Source organism: Pectinophora gossypiella, chromosome 15 (assembly GCF_024362695.1).
Source record: "Pectinophora gossypiella chromosome 15, ilPecGoss1.1, whole genome shotgun sequence".
Lineage (NCBI taxonomy): Eukaryota > Metazoa > Arthropoda > Insecta > Lepidoptera > Gelechiidae > Pectinophora > Pectinophora gossypiella.
In genome coordinates this window covers 2,110,675-2,118,322 of record NC_065418.1, presented here as the reverse complement: position 1 = coordinate 2,118,322, position 7,648 = coordinate 2,110,675, and positions in this window count along the sequence as shown.

Below are 7,648 nucleotides of genomic sequence, written 5' to 3'. Positions count from 1 at the left end.
CACCTGGAAAGGCCAATGTTATTGCTGACACACTTAGTCGCCCGCCATGTGATGAGGATGCCCATGATGCCTGCGGAGTATGTACCGTCGTCGTGGAGACACCGCGTTGGAATGCTACTGCGATTCGTGAAGATCAGCTCGCCGACCCGGAGGTTGCTAAGATCGTGAAGGACCTGGAAGGAAAAGAGGAAGTAGCTATTAAAAGATGGACTGACAAAGGGTACCACATGTGTATGGGAGTACTTTACCGTTATGCTGATGTCGAATCCGAAGAGCCGCAACTCGTTGTGCCGGAAAACCTGCGAAAGAAGGTGATGATCGAATGTCACGACGCCGCTACTTCAGGACATGGAGGGATAGACAGAACTCTACATCGCATTTCCCAACGGTTCTACTTCCCGGGCATGCGTCGATACGTCGAGGACTACCTGAAGACGTGTGTAGAATGCCAACGGTACAAGCCCTCTAATCAGAAACCGCCTGGACTTATTCAGACTCCCGTCCCCGCACAACGCTTTGAAGTATTAGCTGTCGACTTGTTCGGACCATTGCCTAAGGGGCCTAATGGCGAACGATGGATCCTCATAGTGGAAGACACCGCAAGTAAGTGGGTTGAAGTCTTTGCCCTTAACGAGGCAACAGCTGAGGCGTGTGCAAAGACACTCATCGAGGAAGTGTTCCTGCGATTTGGGGTGCCACGACGGTTGATCTCAGATAATGGTGTCCAGTTTGTTGCGGATGTTATGCAGCACGCTATGTTTGTCTTAGGAGTGAAGCAGAATTTAGTACCGCTCTATCACCCGGAGGCAAATCCTGTTGAGCGGAAGAATCGAGATTTAAAAACCCAGATTGCTGTCCTAGTTCAAAATGAACACGGCATGTGGCCTAACGTTTTGCCATTTATTAGATTCTCATTGAATACAGCTTTGACTAGTAGTACGGGGCAGACTCCCGCTTACCTGACGTTTGCACGAGAGCTACGTTCACCCATCGCTGCTCAGAGTGATCTACGAGCCATTGTAGAGGCTGAGAACTACGTGCCCCAGATCACTCCGTATCTGCTCAAGCTCGCAGACTCGTTGAGTGCTGCTAAAGAGAAGATCGAGCATGAACAGGATCTTAGGAAGGCAGCTAGGGATATGACGCGTCAAGAAGGAGAGGTTTACGTACCCGGAGACCTGGTACTGTTGAAGACCCACGTCCTTAGTAATGCTAGTAAAGGCGTCAGTTCGAAGTTCGTACCCAAGCGAGATGGACCTTATCGAGTTTCGAAAAAATTGAGTCCGACGACTTATCTTCTGTCTCACTGTGAGCCGCCCAACGAGGTTATAGGGAAGTATCATTGCGTAGATTTGCGTCGTTACCACTCGCGTTCTGGGGACGATCACGCTGTACCAGTAGCACCTAAGAGGAGGCGAGGCCGTCCTCGTAAGGTTGCTTAGATGATTGTTGTTTTATCATGTTATTGTTATGTTGTTGATAACGTTTGTGGGTTTGACCTGTCGTGAGGGCACTGACTTGGTCAAAAGGGGGAGCATGTAACAGTACGGTGTAGTCTAATGTCTATCTGTCACATTCGCACTACCGTGTATAACCGCATAGCCATTCCGTTCGCTCCACTGCGCTAGCTATCCCATGTATTCCCGAACGTCTATCTCGTTCGCACCCGCTCGCGGCCGGCCAATCCTGCGCCTATCGCCGCTAGCCAGTTCGCCCGACGCCATCCTCGGGATCAGCCGCGCTCGCGTACGTTAATCCGTGTTGTAAACCTAGAGACCGATTTTCACGTTGTGTATTGTTTTTTACCCCTGTGTTCTTTATTTCAATAATATAATCGTACTGAAAGTGTTTACGAACGTTTTAATTCACCGCAACCCAAACGCCCCTTACACACTTGATATTAACTCGGAATCATGGTCTGAATCATCCCCCTAAGTATTCGTTACGATATCACTAACACTCCGTAATAATCAACGAACACTTATTTAAGGTCAAAATGCTACTTTTAATCCTATAATTTTACCACAAAGGAGGTAAATTGTCGTAAAGAATTTTTCATTGTGTAATGTCTTTGAAGTGATGAGAAAAATGGTAATGAAGACACGTAGTCAAGTAGTCAAATAAAATGTAAATATACATAATATAATATTATATACCTAATACAAATAGATAGGAGACCCCTTATGTGATATTATTTTTATTTCTTCTAACTGTAAACGGGTCTAAACGGAAAAAGGTTGGAATAGCCAAGTGAGGGCAAAACGCGCACCAAACGAGTTCATACTCCAACTTTAGACTCCATTCGTCTGCAAACTTTATGACGCACAGAGCTCCGCGAAATTTATAACCTGCAGGGCAAAAGATCAAATATCGACTATCAACATAACATAACATAACAAATACTTTATTGCACAAACAGGAAAAAACAAAAAATCATCATTATCATGCAAGGAAATCCCTCCTTATCACAGGAAAGCTAAAAACCTTAGTATAATCGGCTACTTCGGTCTAGCCATAGAGGCAGCCAATCAGCTCGCGACACCAAACACTCAGGACCCCGATACCGACCCCGCCGGCGTGGTCGACGATTTCCCTCAATCGGCGCTTATCGCTATCGACCCACTAAGGTTGATTAATTCTTACAAAGATTTTTCCTCTCAGATGACGCCCTGAGCCGAGGTTCGCGCCCAACTGGACACCCTCAGGCCTGTTGTCTTAAACGTTGTACCGGGTGAGAGCCTTCAGCCCTCCCAATTTGTCCGGCCAAATAGTTAATGCCATCTGCGGCAAAAATTCGGATACTTTTGTATGCAGTATCTCAAGAAAAGTAATGATAAAATTGCAGCCTGTCACATAAAATATACATTTGAGAAACAGTAGAGCTAACGTAGATATCTGTTTGCAGGAGTAGTAGTAAAACAAAGAGGGGTTGAAGCGACAGCGGTTCTCATACAAAATGCGCGTTATTTATTTATTTAAAACACTAGATCAACAGTTAACAATAATAATAGAGGAAACATCCAATAGTGCATAAGGTATTATACCAGACTAGCTTTTGCCCGCGACTTCGTCCGCGTGGAAGGATTTTTCCCGCTAATTCCGTTCCCATGGGAATTTCGGGAATTCCTTTCTTAGTGCACCTCTACGGTACCTAAGCTACGTCCCTTCCAAATTTCAAGTGCCTACGTTTAGCCGTTTAGGCTGTGCCATGATATGTCAGTCAGTCAGTTTCTCCTTTTATATATTTAGATGTAAAACCAGTAAAGTGTCGTACAGCATAACCGACCTTAAAGAAAAACAAAAAGACAAAAAATAAAAGAAATGGAGGAAAATTGTTAACGGTGTGAAGCACAGAGAAATACTTATTGATTAGTTATAATACGTAATATCGTCACTGAAAAGTCGAAATTACGTAAGCGCCAAAATGCCATTTCAAGAAAAAGCTGTTTGAATTAGGCTGTAAGCTCCCCAAACAAAATAAAACAAATAAAAATAAAATAAGGTATTTTTTTCGTTTTTTATCATAACTTTTCACCCATTTATCCAATTTAGATGACGTCAACGTAAGATTACATAGTTTTTTCAATTTCTATGTCTTGCAATAGATGTCATAACCATGGACTGCTATTTTAGGTTTTTTTGGCGCTTATATTCCGGCCAAGTAGTTAATGCCATCTGCGGCAAATCTACAATAAGTCACGTCAAAAAAAAAAAAGGCGCTTATATAATGTTGCCTTTCCAGTGACTATAATGTTAGTAATGAACAACAATGATGATGATTAGTACGTAAGCAATAATTCACTTAATTACAATTACAATGGAGCGTTGGAAAGCGCAGTGATTGGCATTAAAATGACAATGTTTGTGTGATTGTTAAGATCTGTTAGGGCTTTTTCTATCCTTTTTCTTCTGTTCCGTGGTAAAGCATAGTCAATAGAGAATAAGTAATACTTAGTGCGTTTAGAACGGTTATTATCCGCCTTGCATATGCGTATCGGGTCAGCTATTGTTATTATTAATTTATTATTTACATTTCACGACTTAACAGTGCAGAAGCGCCAATGCACCGTAAAACTTTCTATATAAACAATAATAATTCTATAATTAGACATATGAAACTTAAGTGTAAACAACATAAAAACATATTTAATTTTCACACATCATCTCGCAGAACCTCAGACACTCGCGACACACATATGTACGTCCACTCACTCACAAACAGATCACAATCTGGTGCTGATGCAAGGAGTGCAAGGATGTCATGAGCAATATAATGTACCCACTTTAGGACTCTGTCGCACTAACATAATTGACATTTAGTGAGACTTACAGTTCAATTTGTCAAAAAAAGTTAATGTGACATGGTACTAAAGTGTATACATATTAATGCTCGTGACCGTATTCAAGCTTAGAACTTCGCTTTAACTTGTCGCTCTGCCTACCGTCAGTCGATTACAAGCGCAAAGGAAACAAAACCAAACCCTTGTTGTAAAAATTATAAGCAATAGTTATGAATACCTATTTATAAGTATTATTTATTTATTATTATTTATTTATTTATTTAAGTATAAAAGTAACTTTCTAGTTGAAAACTTAGAATCTACTTATCACTAAATTAGTGTATATAATAAATAGTCATTCATATGCTGTTACAAGACTGCCTTGTGTATTAATGAAGAACATTATTTTTTTTTCCAGTACACACTATGTAATTTTATTTTAATTTATACCTGTTTTTTTCTTATCCGCCCAAAAGGAAAGGGACGGGTAATCGGCAGGCATATAATTTATGGAACACACGTCAATTTTAGGCACAAATCTTAAACAACCGTCGAAAATTTTACATCGCACCTGACAGAATTAAGTTGACAGCACAAATGTTGATTTTAAAATGAATGCGACGGAAAATTCCGTGATATAAACTCAAAATCATGAGCTGAATCTCTCTCAGTATTCAGTATGGTGTCACTAACACCTAGTAAAACTGTTTGCCTTTTATGTTTTCTGTATGTTCGTGTGTTCAGTCATGAGCAATATAATGTACCCACTTTAGGACTCTGTCGCACTAACATTATTTGACATTTAGTGAGACTTACAGTTCAATTTGTCAAAAAAGTTAATGTGACATGGTACCAAAGTGTATACATAATAATGCTCGTGACCGTTCACTACAGTCTTATATAGCATCTGTGATCCGCTTAACGCTTGTAAAGTATTTCATTTTAAATTCACATTGTCACTAAAAGGGCAAAATTACTTAAGCGCCAAAAGGTGATTTCGAGAAAAAGCCATTTAGAGTATTTCTTTGTTTTTTTCTCATAACTTTTTACCCATTCGTCCAATTTAGACGACGTCAACATGAGATTACGTAAGTACATTGTTTTTTTTTTTTAATTTTCTACTGCATAATAATTATAACATAGACTGCTATTTTAAAATATTTTGACGCTTAAGCAGTTTTGCTTTTCCAGTGACGATATATTTAAAAAAAAATCTTGAAAATTTAGAGGTTTTCTTTTATCATGTTGAAAAGCAGGTAGGATTATACGCGCTGGCAGAATTTTTAGTTTTTGTAGATTATAGTCACTATCACAGAACAAATTACAATTTTACTAAGTTACTGAACATTCTGGCAGAGTGTACAGTCATGAGCAATATAATGTACCCACTTTAGGACTCTATCGCACTAATATATTTCACATTTCGTGAGACTTACAGTTCAATTTGTCAAAAAAGTTAATGTGACATGGTACCAAAGTGTATACATATTAATGCTCGTGGCCGTACTATAATTTATGAAGGATGAGTCCTGTAGGGCTAAGATGCGCAACGTGATAAAATTTGACACGGTACTTTTATCGATTCTGACGATATAAATATGTCGTTTTGTGGATTGGTGCTAATATGTGAACTCAAATAAGTCATCGTTATGTCAAAATACGAACAAAATCTCGTGTCACGCATGTTAGGGAAAGAAACAACCTTATCGATTTCGACAAAATGTATTGAATCGATCGATAATTTTATCAGGTTGCACATGTTGTGCTTTCAGCATTAATCAATGTTAAAAAAGTTCTTATATAATATAAAAATAATTGTAAATACCCAGTTAAAATAAATTAAGCAGAAATTGATAAAATCAAACTTTGTAGATTTATTTGTATGCCAAAGAAAATATGTAGATATATTTTATTAACCGACTTCAAAAACGAAGGAGGTTTTAAGTGTAACTAATGTACCATTTGATATGGTTGTGTGTCCGATAATCGAAATTTGTAAATATAGTAAAAAGTATAAAAAATGTTAGAAGCCCAATGTTGTAAATTTGATGTTGAAATAAATGGAAACTGTGTGACGAACGTGCTACTTTCATTTCTCTCTCTTAGTCTGGCAGCCAGACCTTCGTTTTTTTTTAAATATAACAACCCAGGGTCTAAGAAGGGCATATTGAATCAATTCATCAAAAAGAAGCAATTTTTCAATTTGACATTCGCGCATACAAAAGTAAGTACGTAATATTTCTTTTTTAGGTGAATTGCTTCAATGTGGCCTCTGTACTCTGTATGTGTTGTGCCTGGGTGTCATAACAAGGGTCATTATTTATACCCTCTTTATACCCAAAAACAAAGATAAAAGATGCATAATATAAGTATGTCTTTTATCCATGAAATTAGAGGGTTTAACAAAGGCAAATCTGTACAGCGCCATCTATATTCTTTTGGGGAAAGGCTGGAAAGTCACTCATTGCCTATATTTAGGAAATCTATGCTATTTGAGATCGTATCTTTGCCCAGTCAAGTAGTTAATGTCATTGATGGCCAATCTACAATCATCATAATCATTAATTAACGAGACACGCTCTTATCGGTGAAGCATTCTCTATTCTTGTCTATCAAAGGCCAATTCTTTAACTTCCTTATAAGACACGACGCTCGCCTTCTCTTTAATTTGTTCCATGTAAGCTCTTCTTGGTCCTCCCATTCCTCTCTTTCCTTCTATATTTTCTTCTATGCTGTTATAAGTCTATAATAAGGTACGGGAAAAAAGAGGAAGTTACATGGAACTCTACGCAAGGATCGACCTCACAACTCGTACGAGAGAAGATGGTAAATGACAAAGGTGATTTGAGCCTACAATTTCCGCAAGGGACAGTCCTACAAAGTCACACATCCGTCCCCACCGGGAATCGAACCTAGGGCGTCCGGATTGTGAGGCTAAAGCTCAACGACTTGTCATATAATAGGTCATCCCAGGTGGTGCAACTCTAATCATACCTATGTAGGTAATGAATGATTATTGAATAAAGATTCAGGCTTTTACCATCATTTGGTACTTAATAAATCTTAGAATTTACCAGTAAATCTCAGCTTTTACAGACGCGAAAGTGTAACAAAAACCTCAAAAAAATTGTACGTGTCGCCATCTGTAATATATAACTTGTATTACTTCATCAAATTTTCATTGTACACTGGAAGTCGGTCATATTTAGTTATCATGGTATGCAGCAGCAGAGAGAAATTGCTGCTACTCATTCACAGATGGCGCTACATGGAACAATTTTAAATTCAAGTAATCAAACTCATCACGTCACGCCCTCAACTAGCTTCCTTTTGACATATGGTTACGCGATATTGTGAAATAGAAAACA